The sequence below is a fragment of the Lepus europaeus genome, chromosome 13, assembly GCF_033115175.1.
Source record: "Lepus europaeus isolate LE1 chromosome 13, mLepTim1.pri, whole genome shotgun sequence".
NCBI classification, from domain to species: domain Eukaryota; kingdom Metazoa; phylum Chordata; class Mammalia; order Lagomorpha; family Leporidae; genus Lepus; species Lepus europaeus.
In genome coordinates this window covers 47523838-47539805 of record NC_084839.1, presented here as the reverse complement: position 1 = coordinate 47539805, position 15968 = coordinate 47523838, and the positions used below count along the sequence as shown (strand labels likewise).

Below are 15968 nucleotides of genomic sequence, written 5' to 3'. Positions count from 1 at the left end.
GAAGCGCATTTTTGATGCATCATCAGCTGCCTCTCAAGATCCACATTAGCAGGAAGCTGGAACCAGGAGTGGAGCCAGAACTTGAATCACACACTCCAGTACGAGATGCAAACATATCAGGGGCATCTTAAACTCTAGGCCAAATGCCCGCCCCTCTTTCCTTTCCCTAGCAGTATTTTAACAAGCTTCACTCAACAGTCACTTGCCTTTTGAATTGTCTTTACTGCTTGCGATAGCCCCTGACCTTTGTTCTGAAGTTAGCTCTTCCTATTATTGCTAGTACCATCTAACTTCCATTTCAACAAGGATTTAGGATCACACTGAACACTAGAGCATCTCTTCTCATTTCGAACATGAAACTTCTGCTATTCTTCTGATTTTTCCCTCTCTTAAATTCCTTCCCAATTAATCCTTAAAATCACCTGTCATTACTCTCTTTGCTTTTTAAATTACCTCAAAATAAAACACAAAAACCAGTTTGATCATTCACTCTATTCCATAGTTTTGATCATTTTAACTGCTATACTCAAGGCAAAGAAATAAAGCACCTCAGAGAAATCTCATTTTTAGTGTTTATTACCTAATATCAGTAGGCTACCATGCAGAAGGATCCCAACGTTACCTTCCTCATAGTCCACACACACTGTAACTTTGAACAAGCAGGCCTTGTGTTTGTTTTAACACAGGCGATTCTGAAGCAAGCTGCTAGTTAGTTACCATCCACAGAGACCAGGTTCTTCGGTCTTTTACAAGTCTTCTGTGGAAAACCAAAAAGCACTTGGGAAGGTTGAGACAAAGAACAGGAAAGAAAGAATTCAAGATGATCCTGGTGTTTTGGGACCTATTTAAAGCTCACAAGTGAAAAGTGAACCAGGGTTGAGGGGAAGATGATGAGGGTTTGGACAGAACAGGAGTGAAGCTCTGTGGAGGCTTCAAGAGTGGGTAAATCTCAAAACTGCTGACAGAGTAGAAATCTAAGCGGGTAGAGACCATCATGGGGTGGTAGTAGCACTGAGGTCAGAACTTTGGGGTTTGTTTTCAGATAGAGGATTGTTCAGCAGGTAGGATATTACAATATATGTTTAAAACAGAGGGTTATCTTTCCTAACAAACTTTCTGGCTGAGTTCCTGTTCCACATACTGTTAGGACATTTGATTTTACTCAGTTCAGGGCCCACTCTACCACTTCAGGTTTTGCTCAGGCCATAGAGTTTATTTGCCCCACTTTTCTCAGTGTTGTGTCTGGGTTTGCAGGACAGGGTTGGGCAGCATCATTGCTGTTAAGAGATACCAAACACTCCACTGTGGTGCATGTCTTGCATCTAGATCTTGGAGCCCATTAGACCAGCCAGATCCTGGATGGGGTGGTGGGAGGTGGGCTCCAGTTTCCAATGTGTGAGTGTGGCCTGCGTATTCACCAAATGGTTGCAATGGCCTGAGCTGCACCAGGCTAAAACCAGGAGCCTGGAACTCTGTCTGGGTTTTTCACCCAGGTACAGGGACCCACAGACTGGCCTAATTCCTCTGTTTTCCCAAGCACATTAGTCTGGAGTAGGATCAGAAGAGGAGCAGCCAAGACACAAACAGGCACCCATATTGGATGCAGCATTTCAGGAGGCAGCTTAGCTCATTATACCACTACACTAGCCCCTAGACTAAGTTTTTAAACTGCACAAAAAAAAAAAAAAAAAAAAAAAACCTTTTTTTTTTGACAGGCAGAGTGGACAGAGAGAGAGAGAAAGGTCTTCCTTTTGCCGTTGGTTCACCCTCCAATGGCTGCCGCGGCTGGCGCACTGCGGCCGGCGCACCGCACTGATCCGATGGCAGGAGCCAGGTGCTTATCCTGGTCTCCCATGGGGTGCAGGGCCCAAGCACTTGGGCCATCCTCCACTGCACTCCCTGGCCACAGCAGAGAGCTGGCCTGGAAGAGGGGCAATCAGGACAGAATCCGGTGCCCCGACCGGGACTAGAACCCCGTGTGCCGGCGCCGCAAGGTGGAAGATTAGCCTAGTGAGCCGCGGCGCTGGCCCAAAAAATTTAAACATAAATGGGACTAACATATTTAGTCATACATGTACATTTATTCACCATTGTTTTGTAAAGAACCTGGAACATTTCATTGAATGTACATGTAATGATTACTGCTTGACTTGTGTTTCTTGAACAATCACATTCATTTCCATTCATATAAGATTTTATATTCCAGTTGGTTTTCAGAGGAACTAGAATTTAAAGGCAATTCCAAGTTACCTACAAAGAATCTGTTGTTATAAAGAAAAATTTCTCAGTCATTTTGGTCTTACCTATACCTAATTTGATAGCAATTGACTTTAGGAACTCACTATTATTGAACCTTTCAAAGTAATCAGTTTCCTTTCACTTTTTTTTTTTCTGTTTTTCGAAATCTTTTTTTTTTTTTTATTAAACTTTTATTTAATGAATATAAATTTCCAAAGTATAGCTTATGGGTTACAATGGCTTCCCCCCTCCCATAACTTCCCTCCCGTCCGCAACCCTCCCCTTTCCCGCTCCCTTTCCCCTTCCATTCATGTAAAGATTCATTTTCAATTCTCTTTGTATACAGAAGATCAGTTTAGTATATATTAGGTAAAGATTTCAACATTTTGCCCATATAGCAACATAAAGTGAAAAAACTACAATTGGATTACTAATTATAGCATTAAATAGCAATGTACAGCACATTAAAGACAGAGATCCTACATAATTTTTTTTTCCAAATTAATTAATTTTCTATGCCATTTCCATTTTAACACCAGGTTGTTTTTTTTTTTTTCATTTCCAATTCTCTTTATATACAGAAGATCACTTCAGTATATAATTAGTAAAGACCTCATCAGTTTGTGCCCACACAGAAACGCAAAGTATAAAAATACTGTTTCAGTACTAGTTATAGCATCACTTCGCTTTAGACGACACATTAGGGACAGATCCCACATGGGGTGTAAGTACACAGTGACTCCTGTTGCTGATTTAACAATTTGACACTCCTGTTCATGGCGTCAGTAATCTCCCTAGGCTCTAGTCATGAGTTGCCAGGGCTATGGAAGCCTTTAGAGTTCGCTGACTTTGGTCTTATTCCAATAGGGTCATAGTCAAAGTGGAGGTTCTCTCCTCCCTTCGGAGAAGGGTACCTCCTTCTTTGATGGCCCCGTTCTTTCCACTGGGATCTCACTCACAGAGATCATTCATTTAGGTCTTTTTTTTTTTTTCCATGGTATCTTGGCTTTCCATGCCTGCTATACTCTCATGGGCTCTTCCGACAGATCTGAATGCCTTGAGGGCTGATTCTGAGGCCAGAGTGTTGTTTAGGACATCTGCCATCCTATGAGTCTGCTGTGTATCCCACTTCCCATGTTGGATCTTTCTCTCCCTTTTTGATTCTATCAGTTAGTATTAGCAGATACTTGTCTTGTTTGTGTGATCTCTTTGACTCTTAGAGCTATCAGAGCTATCAATTGTGAGCTGAAATTGATCACTTGGACTAGTGCGATGGCATTGGTACATGCCATCTTGATGGGATTGTGTTGGAATCCCCTGGCACATTTCTAAACAACTTTTCTAAAGATATTCACTGATTAAGAAATACTTAGCCTATTGGAGTGTTGCATACATATGATGGCAAAAGAAGTATATGTTTAATGACTGTATCCTTTAGTGTAGATGCCTACTAAATCTATTTACTTTTGTTAGTTTATCCTTGTATTATTCTGTTATTATTCTCCTAAGTATGATAGAAATATCCTTTATACCAGTGGTGGCTGTTTTTGAGATGAAGATTTTATGAAAATTTCTTAAATCTGGCCACTATACCTTTCAAACCTTTTGATGTTTCATTTCCATATCTCAAAATAATTTATTAGAATCAAGCATTATTTTTTGCTGATATGCAGAATGTGTATAATACCAGGAGCTAAAAATAAATTGTGATAACAAATAGTAGATCAATGGAGGGAACCAATTCTTTAAAAGAGAAGTTATAAAAGTTGTACACACTAAAGTAGATCAAAAAATCCCCTTGGGTCTGTGTATTTACTTAAACAGAGACATGCACATTTCCAGACAATGTGTACACATGCGTGTATGCAAGCATACACTAACTATATATTCTGCGCAATATTTGTTCAAAGAAAATTCTACAACTAATATCTTTTTGGGGAAAAAAACTTTTTTAGTTTTATTTAATTTGAAAGGCAGACAGGAACAGAGGGAAAAGAGAGACCTTCTATCACTGATTTACTCCCCAAATGCCTAAAACAATTGGGGCTGTGCCAGTCTAAAGCCAGGAGACTGGAACTCAGTCTGGATCTTCACCTGGGGCCAGAGACCCGGATCCTTAAGTCAGCACAAGCCATCTCCTATAGTGCATTTAGCAGGAAGCTGGATCATAAGTGGAGGCAGGACTCAAACTCAGGCACTTTGATAAGGGATGTAATCATCCTAAGTGGTGGCTTAATTGTTGCTCCAACTGCTTGCCCCTACTACTCATTTCTTAAAGTAGACATAGTAGTTATCACACCAGCTATAATTTCACATCATTCCTTCTTTGTATAAGACCATTAGGTTTGATTGAAAAAAATAAGTAACAGTTCCCTGCCATTTTTCTCCCTCCCACATAAGTACATATCATCTAAACCAAACAGATTGATCCCAATTGCTTTTACAAGATGAATGATAATGTGGACTTAAGCCAAATTCCCCTGGCCAAAATGATAGATAGGCTTATAGGAGAACAAGGGACCTAAATTTGTTAAACCATAGTGAAGCCCAGGACTTTACCCTTACAGTCAGAGAAAGAGATGTTTTGTCTTCCTCAGATAATAAGGGAAGAGCTGGGGGCAGGATGTGCCTATGAGAGTGTGTATATGTCACATTTGGACTTAGTACGATCATTGGAAACTTCAATCTGATTGAAATAAATTATATTAGGGTTTTAATTATGTCCTCCCTAAAGATAATGATGAAGTAGAGCTCTCAGTACTAGTGAATGTGACTTTAGGTGAAAATAGGTTTTGTGTGTGTAAGTGTGTGTGTGTGTGTGTGTGAGAGCATAATTACATAATCAAATTAAGATGAGATTGTATTTCATTTAAATGGGTCCTAATCTAATATGACTGGTGTCTTCAAAAGAGCAAAGTGATGCAAATACAGAGAATGCCACACAATGTTGGATGCAGAGATTAGAAAGCATGGATTGCTGGCAGCACCAGATACTAAGAGAAAGTCATGGAACAGGTTCTCCCCTAGGTCATTCAGGGAGCGCCTGACCCTACTGGCATCTTTATATTAGAATTCTAACCTCCAGAACAATGAAAGAACATATTTTTCTGATGCTGCCTAGTATTTTGTTATGATAAAGTGACATAGGAAAAAATGGAGAAATTCAAAGGAATTGAGTCAAAATATATAATATGGCTAAAGCTGTCCAAATGTAGCCAAACAATTTTCCTACGTAACGCTTACAGTTGGTATCATTTTACTTCATTTTGTCTATTAAGTGCAACCAAAGTTATTTGACTATGACATTTATTTTCCTGGCACTATCTACATTCTTGGCAAACAAGAACTCTAAGAGTTGGTGAATAGCTATCTGGTGGACCTACCTAATGCTTTGAAAATAAAGACCTAGCCAGATGCTTCAATGTCACATCTCCACTTGTGTATCTATAGTTTGCATGTAAATATATTAAGGGGAGGGATGTAAAAGGCACCTTTGGAGAACAAAGGATTATTTACTTTCTCCAAGTTATATATATATTAACAAAATTTACTAAAGTGAAATTATTTGTGGATCATTTAGTGGTGCCAGCATCTGTAAATTACCTGAAAATATCATCTATCACCCATTAAATCAATGTCATTTTAAAATGTTAATTCCATTATATGCCAATTATTTTTCTTATTTTTTATGTTTTGTATCTTTTATGTTTCTTTAATGTTTTAGGATGTAGGAATTTAGACTAGAACACAGAACATTTTCTAACTCTATCCTTCCATGAAATACACTCAGAATTGAATAGCAAAAAAAATCTATCCTATTGGGAAATTCTTCTGTCTTTATGATTGTTATTACTATTTTTGCTATCTTAAGCAGTACTTGAAAATTGCTAGTTATTCATTCATCCATTAAAAAAGAAGAAATAACAAGGCTGAGCCAAGTGAAACAAGTTTACAAGTAAATAAGCTTTTCTAGGTTAGTGAATGTTTCCACTAAACACTGATAGGGTGGGTGATGGGCTTTTACAACCCTATCTCCAATCTCTCAAATTAGATCCTTCATAATGGGATTTACCTTAGCAATCACTGTGGCCAATTATGGTTAATTTATGAAGTTACATGGCCTTATTAATCATTATAATCACACTCAACTTAGATCCACAGAATGTAATTTAAAGTAAAAATGCAATTTGGTCAAGAAATCAAATTGAAAATAAATCCCGACTGAATACTGAATTAATTTTAGTTGTAAACTGTACAGAACAAATTGATTAAAACAACAAAAAACCCACCACTTTAATACTGAATTGATTTAACTGATTAAAGCATGGGACAAAGCCTTGCCAGGACTGAAAACTTCCCCAGTAAAAGTCAGGGATGTGAAACACTGTGTCTTTCTGTTTGGGGTGGCCTGTCAACATTCTTGTGCCATATTAAAAGAGCAAGTAAGGATTTAAATGTCCTTAGCATCCAAGTGATGAAAAGAATTTGGCCAGTTTCAGGGACCAGGGGAAAGATTCAGACTTTCCCCTTCTGTAATACTTTAAATGTGTGAAAATCCTAATTATAGCAATCCTGTGATTATTAATTATTCTTCCTCCTAACAAGTACTTCCTGCCCCTATCATTTTAAAAAGTTGAGTTATTTTTTCTCTTTTTCTTAGTTAGTTCTCAGAATGAAAAAGAAAAAAAATTTAAAAAGATTAAATATCATCTCTAGCAGATAGATGCCGTCGTGCCATCCCAGGTAATCATTTATTATTTGAGTTGAATGAAATGCCACTTCTCCTATACAGTGGATAAAGAGAGAGTTTCACAAGAAAATTAACAGCAATTTCTTATGGTAGAGATACTTTCTCCTTTTTCTAACTGGAATTGGCCAAAGACTCACACAAAGGTCATGGATGTTTTTTGACTTTAGTGGCTTAGATATGCTCACCAAAAGAGGGTTACAAACTTAACTTTCTGTACTCTCCCACCACAATATTTATATGAAGATTAAATCAGCTTGAAATAAGCAACATAGATTATTTTGAAGGAGTAAAGATGTTCACTAAGATGAATTCTCAGAATTCTTTTTTTTTTTTTTTTTTTTTGACAGGCAGAGTGGACAGTAAGAGAGAGAGAGACAGAAAGGTCTTCCTTTTGCCATTGGTTCACCCCCCAATGGCCGTGCTGTGGCCGGCGCACCGTGCTGATCCAAAGGCAGGAGCCAGGTGCTTATCCTGGTCTCCCATGGGGTGCAGGGCCCAAGCACTTGGGCCATCCTCCACTGCACTCCCGGGCCACAGCAGAGAGCTGGCCTGGAAGAGGGGCAATCAGGACAGAAGCCGGCGCCCCAGCTGGGACTAGAACCTGGTGTGCTGGCGCCGCAGGCAGAGGATTAGCCTATTGAGCCGTGGCACCGGCCGAATTCTCAGAATTCTATAAAGTCTATAAAAGAGAATATGTCCAATCATTTGGTGACACATTTCCGCAAGGCAGGAAGTTTATCTGTGTTATCCATAAATGTAAAATCATTGCCTGGCACATTTAAAATGATCACTAGGTGATTTTATTCTGTCATTTTTTGTTTATTTGAAAGGCAGAGAGAGAGAGAGGTCCTCCATTTAGTGGTTCACTCTGCAAATGCCTGCAATAGCCATAGCTAAGCCAAAGCGTGCCAGGAGCCTGGAAATCAACTCAGGACTCCCATGTGTGTGCCAGCATTCAAAGTCCTTAACCAATTATCTGCTGCCTCCCAGAGTATGCATTAACAGGAAACTGGAATCAGAATCGTAACTGGGATTCAAACCCAGGCACTCCTATTTTGGAGGCAGACTTCCGAGCACTGTCTTAACTCCTGTGCCAACCACTCACCCCTATGTGGTGGTAAATAGAATAAATAAGTGAATCATGAATGAGTTAACAGATGACTAAATACTGTGATCTGATTGCTTTTTGTATACATTTTCTTCTTTTTGGAACCAAAGGACCTCATCTTTCTGGGGGTAGACCAACTGCACTTACTTGTTCACCAGCCCACACGTCACAGCTGCATGAGCCATCCTGCTTAACAGAGATGAGATCACACTCCTAGAACTAAGACTATGGGTTAAAAAGATCCCCAATTTGAAATGTGTTTCTTTGTATTTTTGTGCCAACTTCAAACTAGTCCATATGTGCATCGGATATATGCATGATTCTATTTTTTACTGTTAACATGGTAGGTTCAAAAGTTATCCTCTCCACTGATGAATAACTATTTCTTAGACTAGACAACCCCAGTGTGAAGAGGAATGATGTCTTAAAATAAATCAGAAATTAAGGGGCTGGCGCCATGGCTCACTTGGATAATCCTCTGCCTGCAGCACCATGTGGGCACCAGTTTTGGTCCCAGTTGCTCCTCTTCCAGTCCAGCTCTCTGCTGTGGCCCGGGAGGACAGTGGAGGATGGCCCAAGTGCTTGGGCCCCTGCACCTGCATGGGAGACCAGGAAGAGGCTCCTGGCTTCTGATTGGTGCAGCGCTGGCTGTAATGGTCATTTGGGGGGTGAACCAATGGAGGGAAGACCTTTCTCTCTGTCTCTCACTCTCACTGTCTATAACTCTACCTGTCCCCCCAAAAAACCAGAAATTAAAATTTATTGGGTGCTTAATATATGCCATAACTTTATAAAATGTCTGTATCTACCCATTCACCCATCATCTGTCCACCTTACTGAGAATTCGTAATGCTATGGTTTGAATGTTCCTTTTAAAATTCTGTAAATTTTAGTTGCCATTATAATACTATTAAGATGAGGGATCTTTAAAACGTGAGTAGGTCATGACGGATCCACTCTGATTGGAGTGGCGATTGGGGCCTTCATTAAAGGGTTAATTTGTCCTTCCTTGGTTCTTACTCTTCCACTATGATTGTAGCAAGAAGGCCCTTGCCCAACTTTCCTGCCTTTGACTCCCCAGTCTTCAGAATCCTAAGAAACACATTATAAATGACCCAGTTTGGGGGATAATGTTAAAGTCACAAAAATGAGCAAATACCCCTACTATGTGCCTAGCACTGTTTTAAGCACCAATGATATGGTAATGGACAAAACAATTACTTTTACCCTATTTAACTTAATTATCATAATAAGCATGTGACATTTTATTACTTTCTTTCCACGTTACAGGTAAAAAAATTAAGACCCTAAGTACTTAATGATTTATTTATGTGTCATAATTGGTTTAGACAGGAATCGAAGCTGATCTGTTTGAGTCTTATCTTTAAAATCTCCTCAGATTACTTTTCTAGATATTTTCTTTTGTGGAACAGGTACTTGGTCCAGTAATTAAGACAATGGGTGGGGTATCTGCATCCCAAATCAGAGTGCCTAGGCTTCAGTCCCAGCTTTGCTCCTGATTCCAGCGCCCAGCTAATACACACCGATGTAGGGAATAGATGATGGCTCAGATGGTGGCATCCCTGCCACCTGTGTAGAAGACCTGGATTGAGTTCCCAGCTTCCAGCTCTTGTGTGGTCTAGCCCAGATGGTTGTGAGCATTTAGGAAATGAACCTGTGAATGATATGTCTCTTTCTGTCAGTCTGTGTGTCATCTTTGTTTTTTCTCTCTCTCAACCTAATTTAAAAAATATTTTTGAATAGATTTTTGTTTGCTTACTATACCAGGAAAGAATACATTTACAAATAACTGAGTCACAAGAAAATGTTGCTTCAACAGTAATGAATCTAGAAGAATTAGAATTTTGGAAAGGTAGGAAATGGGAAATATATCTAAATTTTTTTAAAAATGTAAAACTGCAACCAAAATATTCTGGTAAAATCTCTGTTAACACATATGAAGAATCTTCATAACATTTTATTTTTGGAATGTTTAAATATCAACCCTTCGATTTAAAAATGTTTGGGGAGCTAAATAATTTACTTCTTTATTACACTTACGTATCATAATTTTGCTCAATCTAGTCTAATGATTCAATCAGTATCAATGATTCTGTCAGTGTCCAGGGACATGTGATTCAGGTTTACCTTATCTGGTGGCCTGACCTGATTCAAGAAATAGCTATGTGAATGATTAATTCCTTTTTTTTTTTAAAGATTTATTTTATTTATTTGAAAGACAGAGTTATAGAGAGAGGTAGAGACAGAATAGAGACAGAGAGAGAGGTCTTCCATCTGCTTGTTCACTCCCCAAATGGCCGCAATGGCCGGAGCTGAGCTGATCTGAAGCCAGGAGCTTCCTTTGGTCTCCCACATGGGTGCATGGGCCCAAGGACTTGGGCCATCTTCTGCTTTTCCAGGCCGCAGCAGAGAGCTGGATTGGAAGTAGAGCAGCCGGGACTAGAACCAGCACCCATATGGGATGCCAGTGCTTCAGGCCAGGGCTTTAATCTGCTGTGCCACAATGCTGACCCCGTGAATGATGAATTCTAAATTCTTGAGGCAGCCTCTTATATGCAAACATGTTCATAAGAATTAGCCTGCTGGGATCAATGTTGTCTTCTCCATAAAAAACTTAAATGGAAACATTCTGTATATTCTACATGGTTGATCTTATGGTACAGTTAAGTAGTTATACAAAAGTTAATGGTTCAGATGCGCTATGAATGAAAATCAGTTATTATCTGAATGAAGAATGCTTCTTAGAGGTGTAGGAAGATCTTTCTAAGTTAACATGTTGCGTTAGTCCTGTTAATTTGCAAACCAAAAATATGTTGATTTACAATTGCCACCATCTACAGATAAATATTTTCCATTTCCCTAATATTTATATTTTTACTAGTAATTGATGTCTTATTTCTGTCTAAAGATAACAACATATAGTCTTGCTATAGTTTTAAAGAATATTTTATTTGCATATTTGAGATTTTTGCATTTTCACTCTGAAATGTTTCATTTTTCCCATCTAATTTATCTAATCTTTAACTGTGAACATTTGCTTAAATATTATCTCAAGCTATAGGGGCTGAATGAGGTGGTATAATAAAGCAAATGTAAATTATCTATTCCAAAACTGAATCCATGACTACTGAATAATTCACAACATAAGCCATCTACATAAGCTAACAGATAAATTCTCATAATACATTGTACATAGTAAATCCTAACCAAACCTTAAAAGTTATTCCTCCATCAATATTTTAGGTTAATAAATAGCCAAGCTTTTGAAAGGAAAGAAGTAAGGAATCTGAAAGTATAGCTCAAAAATGTATTAAGTAGTTTTCAATAAAGGACAAAACAAGAGTACCATGCAACATAAAAATTGAATAGACATTATGGATAAAATTTATAAAGTAAATCATTGGGGTATAAATACACAATGGAATATTATTCATCTATGAAAACAACACCTAAATCCTGTCATCTGCTTAAAGGTGCTTGGAACTAGAGGACATCATGTTGAGTGAAATAAGCCAGACACAGAGAGACAAATACCACATGTTCTTCTTTATGTGTGGAAGCTGAAACTGAACAACAAAACAAATTATCAAACAAAAAAATCCACCTCAATCTGAAGCTGGGAGTTTTGGGAAAGAAAAAATGAGTTTGTATTTTAACAAATAGTGGAAGCTGGGTGTGGCTCATTAGTTGTCACAATATAGTAATATGCAATAGTAATAGAGGAGATGGGGTGAGGGGTATATGGGAACTCATTGTAGTACTACCCCACAATTTTTGTTTTGTAAATTTAAAATCAATGATAATTTTTTGAGGTAAATCATACATGTTTCCTGAAAATGAAGGCAAATTGAGAACTGGAATTGTTTTCAATTAAATCAATCCTATTTAATCAAAAGATAGTTTTGACAACTATTTTCTTATTTGAACTATATAATAAGAGTTCATTTTGAAGAGCTTTATCAACCACAATTAAAATACTTTTAATAGTAGAATTGTAGAAGTAATGCTTGTGGTAAGACTGTTCCTAATATCACCTTATGAAAGGCCAATAAATTTTGGGTTTGTAATACTCTGATGGTAAAATAAGATACAGAGAGACATTAAAGGATCCAGCAGACAGTCAAATTAAGACTCTAGGTTAATTCGGTTAATTCACTTCAATTAGTCCTTTGATGGAGTTAGAAAATAAAGGTTGAACTATTTGGTAAGATTCTGATGTGTAGCCACCGTCTATTGCTGATTTTAGACAAATCCAAGTGCTGTAAATAACAATAATGCAGACAGAATAGTTGGAGTTCAGATTAAAATTAGATATTGGTTTCATTTTCATTTGAAGGACCAAAATGTGCAAATACATATAGGCCTAAGGAAATTTTTTCAGGTAAAACTAATTCCAAATTTGAGTGGGTCCACTTAGGTAAATTCATCTGATTCTAAGATGTTGTCCATGAATCCATTTAAGCTGAACCTTCAGGAAGAAAACCCAGTGGTGTAGTTAGAGTATTGTAAGGTGGATTGCTACTTCTATGAGGACATTCTCCTCTTGCAAGGTTCTGACAGTTTAGTCACAAAAATACAACTGCCATATAAAACTTCCTCTTGCTAAGCATTTATACAAAGTAAATCAACTCATAAGACCTTCTATAAAGCAACATTTCACAAGAAGTAAAATATTCTTTCTTGGCAATCTGCAGAAAGTACAAGTTGTACCATGCTTTCCTAAATTAGACTCAGTCTCAAGGGTCTGGTCCCATGAAACTAATAAAATTAAAATCCTTATCCACTGTATCCCAAGTGACTAATAGGATCTGATGAAACACTTTGACAGCAAATTGCTTTATTGCCCAATAAATGAAAGCTGCACTCACCGAAGGTCAGTGTCGACTTCTTAAGGCATATTAAGTAAGGAAATGTAGAAGTCATCATCCTTAGCTTTTCCAGAGATGGCTACCTTTCCTGCTGATAATTGGGCCTACTTCATCCCTAAGGAAATTACAAATGAATTCTAACTCCCAGCTCTGTTTTCTGCATGAACAGGAATTTCATGTTTTGCCAAGATTCTAGGTTCTAAACTCCCAGTGCAAAAGGGAAGACTCATTTTTCTACCTGCAAGCAAAAATTCTCCAAATCAGAATCCCCATTAGTTATTTAGCAATGGTTCTGGGACTACCCTCCAGATAGGTTGACTCCCTATCCACAAGCCTCTATCTTCTGGTTTTACAGCTCAGCAAATCATCATTCCCTGTCCCGAATTGAATGTATTAAACAATCCCCATTTTTTAAAATGCTGCTTATTCATTAAGACTGAGTCTTAATTAATAAATAGATATAAATACAGAGGTTTGTGATCTTTATAAAAATATTATGCTCCACCTTCTAATTATCCTGAACCTCTCTTCAAACAAAATACCTTCCTAAATATCCACCAATAGAGTTACATTCCTTAGAGTTAAATATCCTCCTTGTTCAGTTTGTAAGCCCATATCTTGGAAAGGATGAGCACTTTAAATTCACAGATATTTAGAGTGAATTGATTTACTCACCAGCTTTCTTTCACAACAAGAACCCAGAGCAGCAGGAAAGCAATTTTACATAGAGTCAACCCCTGCTGAATGTGATATTTCCAATCACATACAAATATGCAGGAATATGTTGCATATTTAGTTATGAAGACAGTTAGCAAAAGTGATCTTCTGATATGGGAGAAAGAGCTGGGGGCAAGATAATTTACTGGTACGTTAATTCATGTGTATTATTTTTCTACTCCCTTACCTCTAAAACTCATAAAAATTCTAGGCATGTAGCTAGACACAGAGAGGGTTCCCCACCACCACCCTCACCCCTTGGAGATCCGTACCAGGAGGAAAACAAAAGCTTTATTTCTCTTTGTTAAAGATTTAGTTTTATTATTCCCATGATCCAGGAGTTGGAAAAGAGGTCTGAAAAGAGAGAAAAAGTACAGAAAGAAGTGCGCCTGAAAGCGAGAGGGAAATAAATGTGTTCATTTCTCCAGCTGTGAAGCTGACAGAGATGGGTGGATCCAGAAGTAGCAATTGTACCTACTATTGTCTGGGGTACCCCTTTCTAAGTTTTGGATGCCATCTTAACATAACCTACAACTAACATAAACCTATAAATTTCCCTTGGGCTTGGGAGCTGGTGGCAAAGGTGGGGGGAGAGGCTACTGCAAGCTGAGTTTGTTGGAGCCATGCAGATCACCCACTTACTGTGCCTCACCCACACAAGTCCATCCTGGCATTCCTGCTGACACCTCAGCTTGTGGATCTCAAGAACCTCCTAGCGAACATGGTGAACATGGTGCTTGCTACGTGAGGCCCAAGGAAGGAGATGGCGAGAAAAGTGGAGGCGAAAGCAAGAAATGGCGATGTACGCTACCATCTCCCCACATGAGCCATGGCCATGAGCTGTGGCTCAGCCTGGAACGTGACTACCACAGCCTGAGCAAGCAGCAGCCCACCATGTTTAGTGTTCCTCAAGTTCTGCACCACTTACCCTGAGCTGACTTGTGGTAATTGCCCTTTGGAAAGGGAGACCTAGTACTAAGTGCTGATGTGGGGAATCAGTAGGCTTATGGGTGGTAGTTAATGCAGAATTTTCTGAGCCACAGGGGTCCTGATCCCATTCCTGAGCATTCTTGACTGCAGGGGCCCTGCAAAGACCTCTTCCAGGAGCTCACCCTGCTGGCCCAGGAATGCTGAACTTAGTCCCTTTGGTTCAATACTTCCACAGGATCTACTTGAATCAATTTCTGCAGTGGAAGTGACTGGAAGGGAAGCCAGTGACCAAAAACACCTGTAGGCAGTACTGAGTCCTGGACAAAGGCACTTGGGGGAGGTGTGCACCTGGCAGGTGTAAGCAACAGGCAAGATGTTCACCTGCAAGAACTGGAGCAGCTGATCACCAAGAAAAGGGAAACATGGCATATGCTGGAGAAGGTGAGCAGTAGGTTTGCTGCGAACTTGGCCTATGCCAATGAGACCAAGAATGCACTGTGCCTGCTATGGATGCTGATGACCAGGGGCCACCTCAAGCTCCAAAATAGACACAGAGTCCAACTGGCATCCCTGCCACTAAACTGTGCAGGGACCTAGAGACACAGCCTTAGGAGTGTGTTGTGTACAGCGACATGACGACAGAGAACTTGCTTGATGGCCACCGCCACATGGGCATCTCTGGCCTGGGCTTGACTGCATATCCCTGAGAGCACGTCCATCTAAGGCAGTGTGGGCACCATGGGCTACGTGGCTCTGCAGGTGGTCAAGAAAGAATGGGACAGGTGGAGCCTCCACTGGTGTGCACATGGCTGCCTCCTCTACTACATGATTGCAGACCAGTTGTCCTTCCAGGAGAGGAAATAAAAGGCGAGTGATAAAAGACGAACTGAGAGGAGGTGGTGAAGGAGGTGCCCCAGGAACACTCAGAGCACTTTTAAACCACAAGCCAGCTGGCTCTGCTTGCCACTTCTCTGCAAAAGCTCTGCTGAGTGCCTGGGATGTGAAGTGAAGCAGAGCCTCCTCTTCAAGAAGCTGAATTGCAAGTGGCTGGAGCTGGCATGTGAAATGTCCCGTGAAGCCTGAACTGCAGGCCCTTTATTGCTGGGGTGTTCTGTACATAGCATGTTTCTCCTTCATTAAGAGCCAGAACCCACTGACCAGGATTTCTGCCTGAAGATGGTGGAGACTGAGTTCTCCCAGGAACTGAGTGTCTTATCGCTGGATGGTTCAGTTCCTACAGACCTGGATTGGAAGTGACTGCTGTAGAGACTATTTAGTGACCAGAGGATTGCTGTAGGCACCGCAGGGCCAGTGAGGAAGAGCATCGTACCCACTC

General features: G+C 39.5%; 1 pseudogene; it reads left to right on the top strand.

The window, feature by feature from the left end:
• The first annotated feature begins 599 nt into the window (after positions 1-599).
• LOC133772323 (G protein-coupled receptor kinase 6-like) lies at positions 600-15496 on the top strand (annotated as a pseudogene).
• The last annotated feature ends 472 nt before the right edge of the window (positions 15497-15968 follow it).